The following is a 21313-nucleotide window of genomic DNA, read 5'->3' as shown; positions in this document are numbered from 1 at the left end:
GGGTGGCCCCATCAGTCTTCCATTTATTTTTACTGCTCCCTTAAGAGAATCCTTTAGCCCTAAAAAAACAAGGAGGAGTCAGCCCTAGGCAATATGACAATGATACAAGAGAGAGCAGCTGTCAGTTCTTTGGGACACTGTCAATCATTCAATGTGTTTTCCCCACGCAGCCTGAGAGAGTTTGCTGGCTTACCTCCCTCTGCCACCCTGCCCTACTGCCTTAGGTGCCGTCCATACAACAAACTGTTCTCCTGCACCTTAGGAGCTTCCACACCAGTCTCAATAGATGTAAACATGGAGCTGCTGAATTTATTTTACAAAACAGCTCAATGGTCTGAATACAAGTCCAGGATCCAGGAACTCCTGAGTTCCAAACCTCCCTCTCCTACTTGCTGTCTCTGTGGCCTCAAGCACTTTCCGCCCAAGTTTCCCCTTCTGCTAAATCGGCTTCATAATATTACTGACTTCAGGAGTAATAAACGTGACATCACATGCAATTTTTAATGGCATATCTTATTCTTTTTAAAAATAGATGATGGTTATCAATAAGAATTCATCTGTTCTCCACACTCTCCGTTCTTGCCTCTTTTACCCTGCATTCAGCAGAATCCCAGATTTCAAGAGAGCCATCAGGAATGACCAATACGAAAGCTTTGGGCCTAGGTCTCTTTGGGAACAATCTATCTTTCGAGGAATTAAATACTTTCCTCTCACACCACGAAGGATTAAGCCATTTTTTCTCTTCATGTGGTGCTTTTATTTCTTTCTGTCTTGCGAGCACTACTACACATCTGTTGGCAGCAACCTCCCACATGTTTTGATTCCGAAGTCAAATAAATAACCCTACCTCCAGCTAAATCTGTCTGCATCAATCTCCTCACATTGGCCCCTGTGATATCAGAGGGTTTTTTCCCCCTCAGAGCTCCCTGAAGGGATCACTGAAAATAATCACGTGGACGAAGTGCCACTTCAGGAAAGAAATAGCCAGCCTGGATTTTTATATATACTGCTCTGTACACAGCTGGGAAATCTAACGTGAAAAAGCACAAGTGAAAAGTAGGCTACTCCAGCCTCCGCTGAGATGTGGTAAGCCAAGCTATGACAGCTATTATAGTCATTTACTTTGAGGGCTATCAGATGGGGACGAGAAGCCAATGAAACTCTTGTTATTCTTAGACTGTGAAGCTAGAAGCAGAAGAATGTGGTTGTTAAGGATAAAGCTGCTTTTTCAAGGAGCTCAGGAATCCTGCCTCTCTCTCAGTGAGGTACTGTTTCCATAATAATGAACCAATGCTCATCTACCCCAGCCAGAAAGGAGAGACTCTGTGCCTAGGTAGTCAAGTATCAGGGGCTAGCTGTGTTAATCTGTATCCACAAAAACAACAATCTGTTAGTCTTTAAGGTGCCACCGGACTCCCTGTTTTTGTGCCTAGGTAGGTTAGCAGCTTACACAGATGGACAGGCAGACACGGGGTTTTAAGTCTGATAGGGCTCTCTGCACATTCCCAATCACACACACCCTACCTCACCAGCCACAGTACCACCAACAGGCTGGGAAGTGTGTGTGAGGGGGGTAATCAAAGGAGGTGATGGGGCCAGGCCTATCTTATTTTGTATAGGGGGTCCTCTGCAAAAACAAGGCCATCCTTTAGTTTTGTACAATGATCATTTGTGATCACATGCTCACGCCTCCTGCACAGTGCTCAGTAAGGAGCGTGTGCAGTTCAACAACTGCCCTGGCAAGTCGCGTAAGTGCACCCCAGGGATCCAATACTATCTAGCAGAAGGCACTGAACTGACAAGTCTTTTCTGGAGCTTTGCCATGCAGCAATATTTGATCAACTGTAATTGTGGGTAAGCAATCTGAGTTCAGACTGAATGATATGGGATGATACATTAAAATCCCCAATTAAGAAATACTGACAGCCAGATACCAATCTCTTTCACATTGAGTGGCCCCTTTCGCCCTTCAATACAGCAAATCAGGGTCTGCCTGCAAGTCCTCGTTCTGCATTTTGAAGCTGTTCCTCCCTGGGGGAGAATTAAAGGGTGGAGCTCTTTTTTCACCCTCTGAATGAATGTGAGGATAATGCTTTGTCCTAGGTGAGATGAGTTGGAAACTTCAGCTCAGCCACCAGACACTGACCTCCCACTTCCCAAACACAGTGTCCCAGAATTGCCCATCACATGAGGAAGCCTCTTCTCAAGTCTATTTCCTCCCAAGCCTCAGAGATGTCAAGGTGGCCCCACTCTCTGCCAGCGGAGGAAGGCTACGGGTTCAGTGCTTCCACTCTCTAGACACACTGAGTAGTACCCTGCTCCACAAGCAGTCCTACTGAACCGACATAAGCCCTACATAGGAATGTACAACACTACAGCTACACACTTCTGAGATATCTCAGGATGAACTGTTTCATAGTATGATGGGCTACCACGCAGAAACTCAAAAGAATTCCTCCCTGCTCACCCTCCCACACAAATGGAGATTGTCTTAGGGAGGCACTGCGATTCAGGGCCCAGTCTAATTCACAGCAAAGTTCATGGAAAGGCTCCTACAGACTTTGATGGGCCTTGGACTGAGTTCTCGAGCATCTGACTGGAAACATTAATGGTCAGAAGATGGGCTACATCTTGCATTGATTTAAATCAGCATAGGCCGATTTCCACCAGCAATGCATTCTGCCCTGCATCTCAATATACATCAGCTACTGCAGTGGAGTTAGTCCTGTGTTTCTGGAGTCACTAAGATCAAAATCTGAGCCTGAGACTCTTTGAAGCTATAGAATCACATTGTAAAAGGGTCATTTCACTTCTTCATCCTTCTGAGCTAGATAAACTGTGCCCAGCTCTCCCCTAAATACAGCAGAATTCTTTTGACTTCAGTGAAGTTAACTCTTGAATTACATCAGTGTAAACAAGAAGAGAATCAGGACCGTTGAGTATTACAGTGTTTACTGAGGGCCAGATTCCGACTGTGCTTGTAACGCCACTAGCATCAGAGAGAGTTACTTCTAATTTACAGCAGTGCAAAAAATATCAGATTTTGCTCCTGGATAAAACAAACCAAGATCCTGTCTGCTCTGTGTAGACGTTCAAGCTCCCAGAAGACCATTTGTAAGAGCAGGGATGTCCCAACCAAATGCGATTACACTGCTGTGTAATGTGCTGTGAGGAAGCTGTCTACTACCCTGATGGCACAGGAATCCTTGTAGATGATACCACAGAAGGTGGCTGCCCTCCTCTATGTATATAGTGAGTGGGACACTATGGGATGCCTTGGAATGAAAGGAATCACATATTACACTTATGGATTGGTTCTGGACACTGTGTAATAAGAACCAGGATGAAGAGAAGCGAAGCGAAGCTGCCTCATCTGCCATTAACTTCCTGGATGGGAAATGAGCAGACACTCGCTATCAATTCTCCTGCATTCTTCAGCAACTTTATAGCATCACGTGTCACACTTGCCATGTGCATGACAACAGTGTCACACATAATGACATGCAATCACAGGAAGAGCTAGGACTGAAAAGCAAAGCGCGGTGCCAGCTCTGACAGCTCTCTGAAAACTCAGGAGCTGAAGCTTGCAGCAATATTTGCACAGATCACATTTCCTCCTTGAAATATCACATCATGACACAAATGTCAATATACAAACATGCTGCAAGGAAACAAACAAGCACAAAGCAACAAACTTTACTGTACTACAGCCTTCAAAAAAACTGTCTGTGGCTGGGATATTTCGGATCATGCCAAACTCAAGGGCCTGATTCTCCCCTCACTTACACCACTGTGAACTGGGAATAGCTTCACAGAAGTCAGAGAGTTACACTGGTGTAAATGAGAAGACAATCAAACCTGCTATCTGTGCTTACAACTGATTTTAAAATGGGGCTGTCAAAGAATTCATCACAGGAGATACTTTAATGTATTTACCCTCACTGCACCCCTGTGCAGCAGTGCTATTATCCCCATTATACAGATAGGGAACTGAGTCACAGAGAGACAAAGTGACTTGCCCAAGTCACACAGAAAGCCTGTGGCAAAGCAAGGAACTGAACCTAGGCCTCTCAAGTCCCAGGCTAGTGTCCTAGCCACTGCTGGTTCACTAGCCAAACTAGTCACAGCTATCAGAACATCACACTTCAGATGCAGGAGTAAAAGATGAGAATATGTGGCTCAGTTAATGAGAATCGGACCACCTGGGTTCTTTGTCTTGTCCACTGACCTACTGCATCACCTTGTGCAAACCACCTGATCTCTCTGTACCTTGGTTTCCCCATCTGTGAACTGAGACTACAGACCTGTAAGCCGCTATGTAAAGCACTTTGGGAGCTATGGATGAGGAGTGCTATACAATTGCCAAGTATTATTATGTGCTACAGGAGCAAAACGCAAGCTGGGTTCTAAGAAAGATCCAAAGGGTGACTTCAAGGAGCAATGCACTAGGAAATACAACCACTGTCAGTCAGACAGTGAAAGATGCCACTGTAACGACCCTCCAGATTTCTGGCTAGGATTTCGGAAACTAAACAAAGACTAGTCCTCAGAGATTCCCTCCCAGTTTTTACACTGAGCCCAGTGCAATCTAGGATAGGGCTTCGGGTCTTTAGTAAATTCTGTATGAGTATTCATACAATGCAGGCATAAGCAATAAAGCTTAGACTTATGAAAATCACTAGCAAGTGTCAGTGCTTTGAGTTAAGGAGCACCCAGTCACCTGGAACATAGGAGTCACCATCACCAATGCATCTTGCTCGGGACCAGCCAGAACTGACATTAACGTTATCTATTAACCTAGCTTTCCGGTTAGCAATACAAAGCAGCAGTCCTATGGTAAGTCACCAGGAAAGCTCAGCACAGTCGCTCTTAAAGGAAAGCCTAATGCTCTTTTGGAAAAAATATCCAACTGCAATGAATATTTCTGTTTCACTGGTGCAAAGAGATGACTGAACAGATACAAGGAACTATACTGCATAGTCGGGCTGTAAGCCTTTATTAATCCCAGTTATGTAACTTGCTTACTGAACAGCCAGCTGCAACAGGTGACACTTTGAAATGTGTCCAGTTGGTGATGCGCAAAATGTTGATCTTTGAACCTCAGCAGAATGAAGAGTTTATTTTTAGCCCGGCATAAAAGTACAAAGATTAATGTTCTGCATGAATATCAGAGGGACAGCACGCCTAGGCAATTTACTGTATTGACAGTCATTAGAATGTACTAAATCTGGTAGAGATGCAAGTGCAGACTGATGGTGGCTGGGGGATCCTTTATGCATTATCAGTAAATATGATACTGCCCTGTTAATGGAGCACTGATATGCACAGGTCCTGTATATCATTACCCCTCTGCAGAAAGGAATTTAAAATACAACATTGTTTAACTCAATGTTGAGATACCGGAAAGAAGTAAGGGCTTGTCTACGTTACCCGCTGCATCAACGGGCAGTGATTGATCCTGCAGGGGTCAATTTATCGCGTCTAGTTTAGATGCGATAAATAGACTGCCGAGTGCTTTCCTGCTGACTCTGGTACTCCACCAGGGCGAGAGGCGCTAGCGGAGTCAATGGGAGAGCATCAGCTGTTGACTTACTGCAGTGAAGACACAGTGATAAGTAGAACCAAGAACGTCGACTTCAGCTATGCTATTCACGTACCTGAAGTTGCATAACTCAGATCGATCCCCACCACCACCCTAGTGTAGACCAGGCCTAAGCCTTCACCCAGTCTTCCAATCATCTGGCTAACGGCGGAACAGGTCTGTCTCATCTTACACGGGGGTTCCGTTCCGCAGTTAGCGCGTAAAACGAAAACCGCACATAGTCAAAATTACATTGAGTTGAATGGCGGGCAGAATTGCCTGCACTACAGAAACAGTATTTAAATTGTTATTTTTCTCTTTTTTTTTGTTTTTGCCAACCGCGTAAAGTTGAAATCGCACATGTTCAATGCGCATAAGATGCAACAGACCTGTAATTGCTGTGTTAGCTATATACTGAGAACCTGAAAATGCAAGACTGTATTTAACTCATGGCTTTGAGATCCCCAGAATACCAAAGGTGCGGATTGGAGTCTATAGTTGCTAATGTATAGTTGCTAATCAATGGTACAGCCCTAAATTAAGGTTTCTCCAACATTTCAACATAAACATTACAGTTAATTTTCTTAATTTCAAAGTGAACTGGATTTTATGGAACAGCCACTGTTTGCTCCTTACATGCTAACTGATTACTAAAAACATATTTATTAATATGGAAAGATGTAACCGACACAATGCATGATGCATTGTTATTGATCCTTAATAAATATGTTTAAAACAAGCCACTGGTATTATGGAAAGTGTCTTATGATGTGTAACTCAATTTCATATTGGGGAAAATAACAAAAGCATTACTGTATTTGGTTATTACCGTATGATATTCTTTCCATGGTTCCTGTTCAACTGCAGTTTACTCACTACTACTAAGAGTACCATAAGGGAGGAAGGAAGGGATAGCTCAGTGGTTTGTGCCTTGGCCTGCTAACCCCAGGGTTGTGAGTTCAATCCTTCAGGGGCTATTTAGGGATCTAGGGCAAATATCTGTCTGGGGATTGAGCAAGGGGTTGGACTAGATGACCTCCTGAGGTCCCTTCCAACCCTGATAGTCTATGATTGAATATATATTAATACAAAGTATCTCTTGTAAACTGAACTTTGTTAGTTTGGAATTTTCCCCTTTTCGGCAGGACTGCAGCACCGTAATAAAAGTGATTCTTTGTACCTACTATATACAGAACTTATATAGATTCCAAAAGGCTTTACAAATGTTTCATAACTAAGCTTCACAACACCCCTTTGAAATAGGTAAGCAATATCCTACCCATTGAGGCCCTAAGAAGTCAAATAACTGAACCAAGGTCACACAAGTGGCAAAGTCAGGAATGAGAATTGCTAATGCCCACAGCCTTGCTCTATAAATGCAAAGTACTCCACTTAGGAAGGAACAATCAACTGCACACATACAAAATGGGAAATGACTGCCTAGGAAGAAGTACTGTGGAAAGGATCTAGAAGTTATAGTGGATCACAAGCTAAATACCAGTCAACAGTGTAGCACTGTTGCAAAAAAAGCAAATATCATTCTGGGATGTAGTAGCAGGAGTACTGCAAGTAAGACACAAGAAGTAATTCTTCCGCTCTACTCCACGCTGATATGGTGTCACTGGGAGTGTCAGGTTCTGGGAGTCACATTTCAAGAAAGATGTGGACAAACTGGCAAAAGTCCAGTGAAGAGCAACAAAAATTATTAAAGGTCTAGAAAACATGACCTACGTGGAAAGACTGAAATACTGGGTTTGTTTAGTTTGGAGAAGAGAAGACTGAGAGGGGACATAACAGTTTTCAAATATACAAAAAGTATTCAAGGAGGAGGTAAAAAATTGTTCTCGTTAACCTCTGAGGATAAGACGAGAAGCAATGGGCTTAAATTGCAGCAAGGGCAGTTTAGGTTGGACATTAGGAGAAACTTCCTAATGATCAGGATGGTTAAGTACTGGAATAAATTGCTTAGGGAGGTTGTGGAATCTCCATCATTGGAGATTTTTAAGAACAAACACCTTTTGGGGATGGTCTAGATAATACTTAGTCCTGAGTGTACTGAGTGATAATACTGAGTGCAGGGGACTGAACTAGATAATCAATTCAGGTCCCTTCCAGTCCTACCCTTCTATGATTCTAAAACTGATATGCTGCACAGTAAGGCCAGGATTTTCAAAAGTGTTCAGGACCCATCAGCTCCCATTGAGGACCATAAGAGCTGTTGGATGTTGAGCTTTTTTAAAACCTGGCTGACAATGCAGTAAATCGACTCTGAGGCTGGCATAGCTATGCAAAAGGAAAGCCTATTTCATTCCCAGTGAAGTCTCCTGAAGTGTGCAGAATTTGGCAGTGCCCAGGTAATTGGTGTGAAGCTGTTCATATTAGTCTCATGAAGACAAACTCTACTACCAAGGTCTTACAGTGAGATTAAACGGATCCAGTAACTGGTAGCTGAGCTGACCCTGGACTCAACAGCTACTTTAACAGTGTAGTTAGTTCCTGCTCTATGATATGTACAGAGACAGGGTAAATACTGGGGGCCTGAATCTAATTTCACTTATGCTGGTTTTATGCCAGTGTAACTCTTCTGATGTCCATGGCATTACAATTTATTTGCACTGGTATGAGAATCCACCTTGATCCTAGATCTTCTGAAGTACAACACTGCACCTGCGCTTCTCAGCCTTGGGAAGCAAAACGTCCTTACTCCGGATTATCGGGACACACTCAATGTTGCCACTTGAATTATAATCTGTATTGCTTGATATGAGACGATGCACAAAAGGATGCTGCACATTTTCCAATCAGTTGTAATAATAGCATTTCTGTGAGGCTTTGGTTGAAATCTACCCCTCCAGTCTGGCACCAAAGAAAAACAGCTACAGTTACAGATGGTTGAATGCTTGGTTCACATTTACTGAAGGTAAGTTTTAGATTCTCTGAGACAGCAATGCACTAGAGGCCAGATGCTCCACTGTCCAGGACCTTCTGCAGTAGTTTACACCTGTGCAGAATGATTAAAAAATGCTGCTAAATCAGTGCTTTGCACTCATGTAAATGAGGGCAGAAGGTGGAGGTGAATCAAACACTTTCCCCTGTTATGCTGCATTTTGGGAAGGAAATGCTGCATTGTTTCCCAGTGCAACCATCCTTGCCATTTGTCTATGTCCTGCACCAACAGCTACTTACAATGACACTGATGCAGCTGACAGAACTGGATGCTGAAATGCCCTGTGTCTTGAGGCTAAGTAACAATCCAGGTGCCCACTCTGTCACAGCAATCACTACACCCTGATTCACTGATCACACTTGCTAGCAGCAACAGGCAGTTACGTCTATATGTTGACTTAGTCCTAGGCTTCTCCTAAATGGAGGCTGTCAAATATGTTGAATTAAGTCATGGATTTTCGAGATAATGTTTCTTGGGTATAATGAGCTGAGGGATCAAAACTCATTTCACTCAGGCCTTGTCTGCACTGGGAGAGCTGGCTTTAATAAACCCAGTTTAAATAGAGTGCCTGTTCACACAGTTTATATGCAGCTTGCCAGGCTCATCTGTATTCAGAATGGCCCTTTGAAAACCACGTGCAGAAGTTTGATCTAAATCAGGTCCTTCACTAATCTAGAACACTTGTTCAAACATGGCTCAGTAATGGCCAGGGAAACTGTATTTGCACCTTCAAAACTGTGTCTGCTAATATAATTGTATCTGCTGTTTAGGAAGGGGCTTAGTACACACAGGCAAGGTGGCTGGGACAGATTGTCAAACTTGGGACTGGAAAGGAACAAAGAGAGGGTTTTGTAAGAATGTTCCAGGGTAGGCTGAGCAGCAGGGTCCCAAGCCATGTCATAGGCTGCATTCACTTGCACTGGTGTAAAACAGTATTCCTAAAAGTCAACACATCCCCCTCTGCCATATGCAAACACACACACAGGGGATCAGGTACTTCAGAGACATTGCTTGGAGCGAGGCAGCGCAATGAAACCAAGAAAGTCTACAATTTAATAATGTGATCCTTTAGAAAAACCTGCATCCTTGATTTATAACACTATGAAAAAAAAAAAGGCCATTCAGGCCCCACTTTCACTATAATCTAAAGGGAAATTGGTGACCTGAAAGCCATATATCTAAAGAACAAGGCAAATATGCTCATAGAGTAAGAAAATGAAGAGTTAATTTAAGTTGCCAAAGTTTGCCTAGCAAGTTGATGGAACATCCTTCTTATCAGGATCACAGAGCAAATTCTCCAGCCACACGCAGGAGGGACAAGCCTTAGTGTATAACAATAAATATTTAATTTAAAAAAAACCCCTTGCTCTGAGTGCTTAAATTCCTGAAAGCAGCCAGCAGAGCCTTCCTTTTAAGTCCTGCCTGGTCTTTCACAACATTTCTTTGTACTCCGCAAACTATCTTCCTTTTGAAAAATCCCTCCTCATGTGCTGTCCCTGCTGCGGTTCTGATGCTTGTTTCTTGAATGAGAGAAGGAACAAAATGCAAGAGAAAAACAGCTTCCTAAAAATATGTGCGGACTTTTACCAAGCAGCCATTTTGTCTTATACTTCTCTGATTCAGATGCCCAAGCTGCCTGCACATAAATGCCAGACATGTTGCCGTGGTTATCTCTGTTGTGCTAATGTGTCCATTTGGGGACCGATCCCAAAGCTAATCAACTTCCCTTGCCGATGGCCCTAAAAGTACTTTGCAGTGCAATTAATCAGGCAAACGCAAACCATTACACTGCTGCCACTCGGCTTCATTCACATTTCCACTAACTTACTTATAAACCTGGAAGATCTACACAGGCAGGCGGAGGTTTTGCTGGCATCGGGCCATAACCTTGTTTCACTTGGGAAGTGATTTTATGCTGCTCAAACACACTGCAGTGGAAATGCATCTCTGTTTTCTAGAAAGAGGAAAAAACACAAGAGGCCATTCTTATTAGCCTGGAGTATTTTGTACTGCTCCAAAGTCAGCCCCTGCAAAGTCTGGTTTTACAAATCCATTAGCAAATTAAGCAACCTTGAGTTACAGCAGGCATGTGCATATGGGGAGGAGAGAAGTAGTATGAAAGACCCCCTCAATGTATTTAATAATAGCCCCTTGTTATATCTCCACAATTATTGGGAAGAGACATTCTGCTTCATACACCTTAGATTTTTCAGATACCAGAAAGAGTTAAATACACAATGCAATCCTGAATGGTACTTGAAGTTAAAAAAATGAGAATGTCTGCAGCAATGTCATGATTTTACTGTGAGCTCCACAACATTTGGTGTTTTTCTTCAAGCCCCAGCTCCTGGAATCCAGTGATTAAGTGAAAATCTCAGCTTTAGTTTTAAAAGCCAAAAATAAACTTCCTAGGTCTCGTGGCTGCAGAGAAGATATTGAAAATGCAAACCCTAATGACTCAGAAACCAGAAGGAAATGCAAAAGAACCTCAAAAGTAATTCTTGGGTTCTGACTCATGACTCTTGAATGCTTGCATACCAGAATTATGTCAATAGTGCCCTGAAAGAGGGATACGTATGGTCTGTTAATGGACTGCCATTTGGCAGGAGGTGTTTTTGAGGAGGGAGGACGGATTTACAGCTGGCATTAGGGGTAGATGATATCTAGGGAGCTTGCTTTCCAGACGTTGGCAAAATAGCCATTCATCTTCCCAAGGAGCATGGGCCAGTGGACAGAGGCAAGAAGGCTGCTATTCTGTGCCCTTACCCCTATCTTGGCTTGGGAAGAGCCCCACACCAGCTGTCTGCATAGGGGACACACAGCACTAGCTCTGGCCCTGTATTGATTTTGTTTTGAGATAGAAAGTGAAGGCCACACTCTTAATTACTTTAATTGCCTGTGTTGCTGTTTCCTTTTATCTGTATTGAAGGGTTTCTATTGGGTTGTTTTCTGTTTAAATCGTAATCAGGTAAACAGCAAACTCCAGGCTACGAGTTCATTACTGTGCCATTTATGGAGCAGGCAGCTAATAGACTCAGATCGTTGGCACTGTCTTACAACTCTGATAGGTTTCTTTAATCCAAACAGCAAAAGAGTTGGATGGTAAAAAAGCAACTTTCCAAAACCCTTGTTCTGCAGCACAGCAGGAATTTCATGCATTGTCTGGAGTTTTCCTGCCCCACAGAGATTTTAGTGGGTTTCCTATTTTGGTTCCTATCCTCCCTCAGGGTTTTAACACAGCAGGTTCAGAGATCCTATGAAGGGGGGAGCATTTATTTAGTTTCAGGCTACACTAACCCTAGTTACCCTGGACTGAATGGACCATTGCGACAAACCACTGTGATGATAGCTTCAGTAAGGACCTATTACCTCTGTAACAGAAAACAAAGCACTACTGCTTCCCAACAAAGCCTATGATGGAAGTCCAGTCTGCTCCTATGCAAACCCCCTTGGTGTCAGTGGAGCTCCATGTATGTCACTGAATTTATCCCACACACTACAGTGAGAAAAGAGCCTTCCTTCCACTTTGTGTTCTCTGTGCAGGGACTAGGCAGTCCTAGCCCAGGGAGCTCCAGGACTCACCAGGCCAGGCGCTGCTGCTGGCAACAGCCTCTTCAAATGGGGTAGAGCCATGGCCCTTTCCCCAGTTTACACTCACCGGAGGTACTGTCCTTTCCTCTTTAAGGATGGCAGAAAGGTTGTGTTCTCCCTTGGCTTCTGGAGGCGGTATCCACACCACATAGAAACACGGTGCCCAGGAATTCTCATTACACTGGTGCACCTTTGCACTGTCACTAAAACAGGGCTTAATGACTAAGCAAATAAGGATGATGTCAGCAGGATGCAGGAATAATGTGCTCTGAAAAGCTCAGAAATGAGCTTCCTGAAGTTTAACATAGGGAACAATGAGAGATGAAAGCAATGTTACGCAGCGATGAACCTGCAATGCGGAGATGAGATGCATGACCAACGTAACATTTTGGAGCGTTACAGGCTGTGTGTGATGGGCAGGGGATACTAAGCGAACAGAAAGGATCGATCGTAACCCTTGGGAAGGGGTGGAAAATGTCACAAGGACTGGGTGATCCATACCTCCAAAGGGGAATCATTTAAAAACGGGCCAAAAAAGGAGAGTGGGCAGAGGATAAATAATGCCACAAAGGAGAATGAAAACAATAAAGAAATAAATGTGAATGCCTAAAAGTCACTAAGTAAAATACAGATGCATTAAAGAAAATCATTACTCCATTATAACAACATGATTGTTTTATTTATCTCAGACATGGATCCTTTGGGGGGAGGAGGGAAGGGAGTTGAAACCTAGATCCTGCAGTCCTTACTCCAGTAAAAACCCACTCACTTCCATGGAAGTTTTTTTCTGAGTAAGAACTGAGTAAGGAGGAAAGGATCTCCTGAAAAAGCAGTACTACCATCTAAGCTAAGAGATTCAGAAATGTGAATGCAAAAATATGTGTGCATATTTTGCATGCCCAATTGCAGTGATTGTTTGAACAGGAACTGCCAAGTAGGTGAATGTCTGGCAAAATGTCAGGGCTCAGATGTCTAACCGGTCATGTGCATGCACAATTTCTCCACCTCCATGTTTAATTGTGATACTGGCTGATGAAAATTATGCACACAAACAATCCAGAAAATACAAACCCTAGGGTCAAGATTTGTGCCAAAGTATTTTGCACCTGTGCAAAAGGAAAGTTTCCAACACAGCATGATGGATGCCTCTGATTACACCTTGTGGGTTACAGAGCTTTTTAGTTCTAGATCACTGGTTCAAATCTAGCCCAGGTCAGTTACAACCAACAGACAAACTCTGATGGCTACTTATGTGAAATGAGATGGTGGTGGGGGTCTCATGTCCACATCACAAAACCTCCCCCACAGTTGGCACTGCTATTAGTGGTCTCCAGGAGAGATGCTAAGGGCTGAATATCCCATAGATACTGAAATACTCTTTCACCCCTGAAGGTAGACTCCCAGGACTAGGGTTCAGGCATGAGTGGAGCAGACTTTGATCCCCACAGACATCCATTTGGCACCTTCACAGAGCACAAGAACATTTAAAATCAGCATTCTTTCCTCAGACTCATAGAATCCTAAGAAAACATTACATCTTCCAATCCAGGAGGGCTCAGGAGTTATGGGGCAGGCTACCAGAAGAGGTCATCTAATAGAGCCCCAAAGTAGAGCATCCACCCTGAGGGCATCAGTTCATGGAGAGATTCAGGAACACAGACCTGACATTTGGCTCACCAAGCTTGGAACTGAGACAGCCCCTTCACCTGAACAAAGCTTCTGCAGCCAGCTCCCACCTGCCTCCTTTCAAGAAGCCCTGCTCCCACACACACCCTTAGCAGGAGGAGGGGCAGGAGGAAAGATGGTTGTTGGGGGAGATCAAGGGAGAGAAGTTTCCCAGCTTCCATAAAGTTGAACAACCTCAGCCCTGAACCACTGAACTTTTGTGAACGTAGGCTGATGCACTGGACTTAGAGCAGCTCATATGCTATGAGCTCCCAGTTCTAGTATCACCCTTGAAAGGAAGATGTAGTTAGTCACTGGCTCTGCAAGTCCACATATATATTGTGTCTGCTGTGGCAAGGCACCTTCTTGGTCTCCGCAGCCTCTGCTGCTTTTAGTCCTGGTGAAACAGGCTTGGGTAATCAGGTCCCCTTTGGAACACATGGGAAGTCTGTTCCTTTCCTCCACCAGTCCTTTTTAGAGTCTATTTCTCCCTTGTGGGAGAAAATACTGCCTCTCCTCCTGGTAAAACTTGCTTTTTCCCTCCCCCTCGCCTTCCTCCCAGGGGAGGGCTTAAAAAGGTCTCAGACAGCCCTTAGTTGGAATCAGCTGATCCTAATTAACTTCAGGTAGCTCCCTCTCAGCTGATTCTCACAGATACCTTGGCAACCCCTTCTCAGCTGAACCTGATTGACCCATAGTTACCCCCCAGTTGATAGGGAGGAGGGCCTTTTAACCCACTGAGACTGGTTTCTACCCCTCTCTTGTAGCTGTCTGTCCTGAGTTTATCACACTGCTCAGGGTAATCACATGGCCAGCAGATCACACACTACATTACTGTTGCTGCCTGATATGCTTTGGACTGGGCTGATACATTTTTTCCATTTAAAGCAGTGAGTTTGTGCCTCCAGTTGTAGTGACATGACGGATGACAGATAGAGATGACTCATCTCAGGGAGATGTTAATAAGTGATATTAGAACAGGAAACCTCTGACGGTTCCGCTCAGGGTGTGGTGCAACTGGCCTATTACAGCTTCCCTTTTAACCTGGGCAAACTCCCTGAAATGACTAGAGCTACCGGTACCTAAATTCCCATCTCTTATACACACGGACTGGTGGATCTCTGGATTACATCTTTAAAATGGTATTTTTATCATGTGAATAACCCTGTGTAGAAAGAGGGGAGAAACCTGTCTCTTCTAACAGGGGGACTAAGAGGAGGACAAAGGAAACAGGCGAGAAAGTGATAGCTTGATGGTTCAGTGGATGAGACCCAAGCTGCTCAACTTCAGTCACAGTTCAAAGTTGAACTTTTTCTCTCTTTCTCTCATCTGTGGTTATATTTATCAGCTCTTTATCTCAAATCACACAGAAAAGTCCAACCTGTTAGATGCAACACTGGAGCCAACAGAGATGGCAGGTGATGGTACTAATTATAATTCGCCCTTACATAATTCTTTGTCACCCATAGCTCTCAAAGCGCATTACAAATGTGGGGGAGAATCACTGTTGCTGCTTTATACTTGGAACAAGAGAAGCACAGAGAAGTGAAGTGACTTGCCCACGCAGTGAACCAATGGCAGAGCTCAGAACAGAACCCACATCTCTTGGCCTGGTGCTCCAACATTTAGGTCACAGATGCTCCTACTTGATGACTGACCAATACTCCTTATATCCAGAGGCCAATCTGATTTGTTACATGTCCTGACACGCTACTGTGATCATTCCTGATCAATATAAAGACCAGAAAACTCTTCTGCTGGAAGGAGGGAGAAGTCAGCGGGATGCAGCAATGATCGTGACAACATGTTAAATAACTGGGACCTGAAATATCCCTTTTAGCTAAGGGCCAGGGACAGGTGGAGCAGGTATGGCATACAATTGTTCCTTTATCCCCTTGTGGCTGTCCATAACCCTGATGATTCACTGATCACTATTCAACGCTCAACCCTGAGCGGGCTCCAGCCAGTTTATTGGGTGCACTTGGGAAGCCTGACCACCAGCACTGTCATGAGGCTTAAAGCAGCAGCTCCTGCAGTAGCCCAGAAGCAGTAACTGGGAAGATGACTGGCTCCCTAGGAACTTACAGGATGGCCTGTCACAGGCACCTGTGCCCAAATAGCCAGCACTGGCTGAGCCACAATGGGAGAAGCAGGGCATCCATGGCAACTAACCCCAAGCCAGGGAAATCATGTTCATGCCTGGGGCTGCACTCATGTGCACAGAGACCTGATAAGCACATTTTAAGGGAAGGAAAGTGATTCATTTCCCAGCAGCGGGAGCAGTCACTTTGTGTCTGTATTGAGCAGAAGGGAAGAATCCCAGCTGATGTGAGGAGCTAGAGGCTCACACAAGGGTTCACCCCACGCTAGCTGCCCTCAAGAAGGCAGCAGGGAAGGGCTACGCCCTACCACAGAGTGTTGGCCACGGAAAGGAGCCACAAGCTTCCATATCCCCTTGGCAGTCACGCGCCACAAGCCAGATACACCAGGAAAAGAGAAGTGGCAACCTGCCAGCCCCGAAACTCCATAGCCTGGAGGGTTCCACCCGAGGGAGAAGACAGTCTCACTCGCTAAGCCTCCCTTGCTCCAGAGCCTGGGGAATGGTTCCAGCAACACCCGGAGAGATGATAGCACAACCCTGAGTGCTACACTTTCGTCGGTGGGGCACAGGTCTCAGTTAAACTCCAGAGAAGACTCACCAAGGGTGGGAGACGGGTGTCAGCACCAGCACACCACAGGCACTGGCCAGACTTGCTACCACCCTGCAGCTGAGTCCTAACTATAAAACTTCTGTTTTTCAAATCAATCCGTAGAGCTTCTGGTTCACGGGACAACGTCCACAGAGAATCTGGTAGGCACACTTCAGGGTTGAACCCATTTCGCTTCTGGGGGCTCTGATTATGTTTCTTTACTTTAGTAAAAAGGATGTGATTCCTTGGTGGAGAAGGTGTTTGATTGCTGCCGGGGGTGTGGGGGGTGGGGCTGCTCACCCATTTCCTCTTGATGTCTAGGCCTTTTTCTTTCACCTTTTGTTTCCATCTACACCCTTCCTCAGATATTTTGCCATATGATCCTGTTTTACAGTGACGTATTAGGAGCTTTCTGCAGCTGTTTTCTCCTTTTACAGAACTCTGTTTCTCTTTGAGCTGTGTTTATTCCTTTATTTATCCAGCTATTAGATGCAAGCACCAAATCTCAGAAGTCTGGTTTCAACCAAGGAGCTCATTTCAACAAAGAGCTGAGAACTGTGATCAATCCAAGCAGCACAGGTCCATTAGCCGTAAGGTAAGTCTCAGAGGCACTTCTGAAGAAGCGCTAAGTGGGCTCCACCACTCTTGAGGACCAGGGCTGCACCAGGAGGATACTACATGTTAATAAAAAATATTGAGTGAGTTCCCCTGGCTAATCATCTCCAAAACCCAAACGCTTCACCCAGCTGAAGAGCCTATGCATTTTATTTTATTTTTTATATCCAGAATGTTTCCCTTTAATGTGCTAGATAGAAATGATAAATTATCCCGCATAGTGCTTCTCTTATGCAAATACTTAATTTTATTACAGCAAAGGCTTTAGTCAGTCATCGTCTCTTTACCTACATCCCAGACTAAATTAGTCTTGTCCACTGCCCATAAATAAATCAGCTTAGGAAAGTCAGTGGAAAGATAATTCTGCCAGCAGCCTTCAGTGGATGCTGATATTGTTATTACTGCCAGCTTTATTCATGGGGGAATTCTTTTGCAGCACACAAGAACTTAAAAAAAGCATTCTGCAATTTGAAGAGATGATTTTCATTTTCTTAGGGCTGTATCTGTTTACTAAAATAGAATCTAGTAGGCCACTCAGAGCAGATGCCCAATCTTCTCATGAATTTAAGATAATGGATTTATTACACTTTATCCCTTCTGTGTCCTATGGCAGATTTTAAGATGTTAGAATAGAGGCCAGGTGACATCAGAGAAAGTGATGGAATCACAGGCAACGATGAAATGGTATCAATGCCAACAACTGCAGTGGCACTCAGAGACTGCATGACCCTTAGTCTGTTCGTGCCTAGACATTATGGTGATTGGAGTCATACTTTCAGATTTGGATATGCCATTATCTGTAACTGCTATCCAGGGCTATAAAACCATCAGTCACACAACTATAATCCCAAGGCTACAGGTTCATTCACAGCTCAGATAAGGAAATATATACCAAGAAGATATTTTAAAATGGCTGACAGTGGTTTGATTTTAAAATGGTACTTAAGTCACCTGGGCTAGCTGCATCATTAGCCAGTAAGCGTCTTCAGCAGCCAGGTTTCAGATTAATAATGGATTCTATTCATTAATATTTTTGTCTATAGTCAACAAAAGATGCTTTGCACTGGGCTAGTTCAACAGTCTGTGATGTATGTTTGGCACCCTGGAGGCTCCAGTTTAACTTCTAGCACAAGCAATTGGTAGGAGAATTGTAATTGGAGTGACTAACAGCAAAACCTGGGCTATTCTGTTTTTAAAAGGTACAAGTAGCATTCCTTGAGGGAAGGGAAAGATTGGAAGAATACTCAGTGTTTTTGGCCAAAGTACATTTTTGATGCACCAGCAAAGCTCTTGGTGATGCTGGTCCCAAGGAGGAAAATAATGGTGCAGTATGCCCTGGCACACTCTGGGCAAGAAAACTGTTTATTTTCAAAGAAAATCAGTTAAAACAACATATTCAGCTGGCATCCCTAGGACTGTTTCGTTCAGAAAAATAAGAATTTGTAGTATTTCCTGATTGGCTGCTTGAGCCAAAAAATACTCAAGTTCTGGCAAGTGTCTTAGTCCATCCACAGAACTTCATATGCACACAGTCCCCAGCTAATGGCAACAGCTCAGGCTAGGGGATCAAAGGTGAAGTATTATGAAAGCTAACCTGCAGATTCACCAGTTTCAGTTTGATAACTGGTCCGAATTGCTGGTTCTTGTGGTATATATTCATTTCAGAGACTGCACCAAACGTGTTTCTAGAAGGCAAGGGCTAGGTAGATAGATTTCTGGCACAATGGAAGGCCCCAGACCAGCCAACCCTCATTCACATGAGTAATCCTTACTCACACAAGCAGTTCTAATGAAGCCAATGGCACTATTAATGATTATTATTACTCATGAGAGTGAGAGTTTGCATGCTCTGGGCCTAATTTGCCCTTGATCAGTTAAGACAGCTTTCTTCTGGTAGTTTAATCAATAGCTCTGTACAAGGAACGGTTAGAGACACCTTCACTGAGCTTTGCAGCAAGTACTTTTGAACCAAATTCCATGATCCTTACTTGAGCACAACTCCCACTGACTTAATTAAGGACCACAAAATGCATCCCTCTGCTTGCAGCCCATGTTTTCACCCTTCAGTGGTTTCTTCATTTCATTCTGGATTTGTGACACTATCAAGGGTCTTGCAATTTGGGTTTGCAAATCCCTGCAAGAAAATGCCTGTATTTCTTTACCTGGCATTAAAGACTAGAGTTGGGGGACTTCCTCAGATACTAGCACAGGTTGCTGATAGATGTGCATTCTAAAACTGTTCCTTTTATGGAAATGGAGCTGAATCTCCGAATCCCAATTAACAGGTACAATAAGAAAATGCTCCCTTTCCCCTTTCTGCCTCTACAATATCCTCTAGTAACAATCTGTAACCAGCATGGGTCCTTCCAGACCTTTGGAACAATCTAATCCTCTAAGCGGAAACTGATTCACTCTTCTCTGATGTATTAAAAAAAGAAAAATAAGTGAACAGGAGGCACTAAATAGCCACCTTGTTAAACCCAGACAGCTTTTCCAATTTAGTTTCTGAGCTGTTTATCACCATATAAAAAAGCCTGATACTCAGCAGAGTAGATAAAGTCCAGAGTGTTGATGTTCATGTATTTCTCACATTTATATTTCAGGCTAAATTTGAGTAAGACTAGCTGGACAAACGAATTATTTTAGGCTAGGTCTACGTATCTTAGGTCGATTTACCTGGCTGTAAGAATTGCGGCGAGTCGACCGCTGCTGCTCCCCCGTCGACTCCGTTTCCGCCTCTCGTGGAGTTCCGGAGTGGACGGCAGAGCGATCGGGGATCGATTTTATCATGTCTACACTAGACGCGATAAATCGATTCCCAATAGATCGATCACTACCCGCCGATCTGGTGGGTAGTGTAGACATACTCTAAATCTCAACTCTTATTCAGTGCCTGGAAAATAACTTCGATGTAGATCAGAAAAGAGACCTGGAAAACAAGCACTCAGGTCTGATACCAACTAGTCCCAGGGAAAATAGTTACCGCGTGAACAAGTAAAGATTATCAGGGACTTGCTTAAACAATAGATAGGGCCTTACCAAACTCACGGCCATGAAAAATGGGTTACGGACCATGAAATCTGGTTTTTTATGTGCTTTTACCCTATACTATCAAGATTTCATAGAGGAGACGAGCATTTCCTGAGATTGGGGGTGCTGACCCAAAAGGAAGTTGCAGGAGGGTTGCAAGGTTATTTTAGGGGAATTGTGGTATTGCTACCCTTACTTCTGCACTGCCTTCAGAGCTGGGCAGCCAGAGGGTAGCAGCTGCTGACTGAAGGGCCAGCTCTCCAGGCAGCAGCGCAGAAGTAAGGGTGGCAATATCATACCCCATCCCATCCTTCTATGCTGCTGCTGCTGCTGCTGGCAGAAGCTGCGTCTTCAGAGCTAGGATCCCGGCCAGCAGCCACCCTCTCCAACTGCCCTGCTCTGAAGGCAGAGCTGCCACCAGAAGCAGCGCAGAAGTAACGGTAGCAGTACCACAACCTCCCTATAATAACCTTGTGACCCCTCCACAACCCCTTTTTGGGTCAGGATCCCTTCAATTACAACACCATGAGATTTTACATTTAACTAGCTGAAATTATGAAATTTATTATTTTAAAAATCTTATGACCATGAAATTGACCAAAATGGATCATGAATTTGAAGGCCCTAACAACAGAACATGGACAAAGGCAGTGTCTGTTGAGGGCTAAATATCTAATATGCAATAGCCTGAGGCTGTGTGAAAGGACCTCTCACAGCCAGTTTGCAACATTCCCCCACAACAAATTCACACTAACTTAATGGAAGGTGCTCTGAATATACGAATGGCCATACTGGGTCAGACCAAAGGTCCATCTGTAGCCAATGTCAGGTGCTTCAGAGGGAATGAACAGAACAGGTAATCATCAAGTGACTCATCCCCTGTTGCCCATTCACAGTTTCTGATACCATGTAGATGGGTGCAGGATGCACGGATGGATAGATCCTTCATATGTAGGGGCTTAAAACCTTTTCTCATTTTTAATCTCATACAATGCAGACCTCGATCTCCCGAGCTGCAATAAATATGGAAGAGTTGCAGCTCTGCAGTTGCACAGAAGAGGTGGAAAGGATGGAGATGGCTTTTCTGATTTGCAGAAAAATGGAGACCCCTGTAGGTAAACATTAAAATCCATCCAGCGTGTGCTGTAATGTTCATGCCTGGAAAACAGGAAAGCCAATGAACTGGCTTCACTG

At 44.0% G+C, this 21313-nt stretch overlaps 1 protein-coding gene and 1 long non-coding RNA gene across 13 annotated transcripts in view; one reads left to right on the top strand and one right to left on the bottom strand.

Moving 5' to 3' along the window:
- The window catches only part of JADE2 (jade family PHD finger 2), a 139267-nt gene that overhangs the window by 63551 nt on the left and 54403 nt on the right, over nucleotides 1–21313 (bottom strand). The gene's annotated exons all lie outside the window — the stretch shown is intronic.
- On the top strand, nucleotides 14384–21183 carry LOC142047126 (uncharacterized). Its single transcript, XR_012656307.1, has 3 exons — nucleotides 14384–16635; nucleotides 16957–17069; nucleotides 21117–21183. It is a non-coding gene; the product is annotated as an uncharacterized LOC142047126 (long non-coding RNA).

The sequence above is a fragment of the Chelonoidis abingdonii genome, chromosome 7, assembly GCF_003597395.2.
Source record: "Chelonoidis abingdonii isolate Lonesome George chromosome 7, CheloAbing_2.0, whole genome shotgun sequence".
In the NCBI taxonomy this organism is placed as follows: Eukaryota; Metazoa; Chordata; order Testudines; family Testudinidae; genus Chelonoidis; species Chelonoidis abingdonii.
This window is presented reverse-complemented; position numbering and strand designations above follow the sequence as displayed.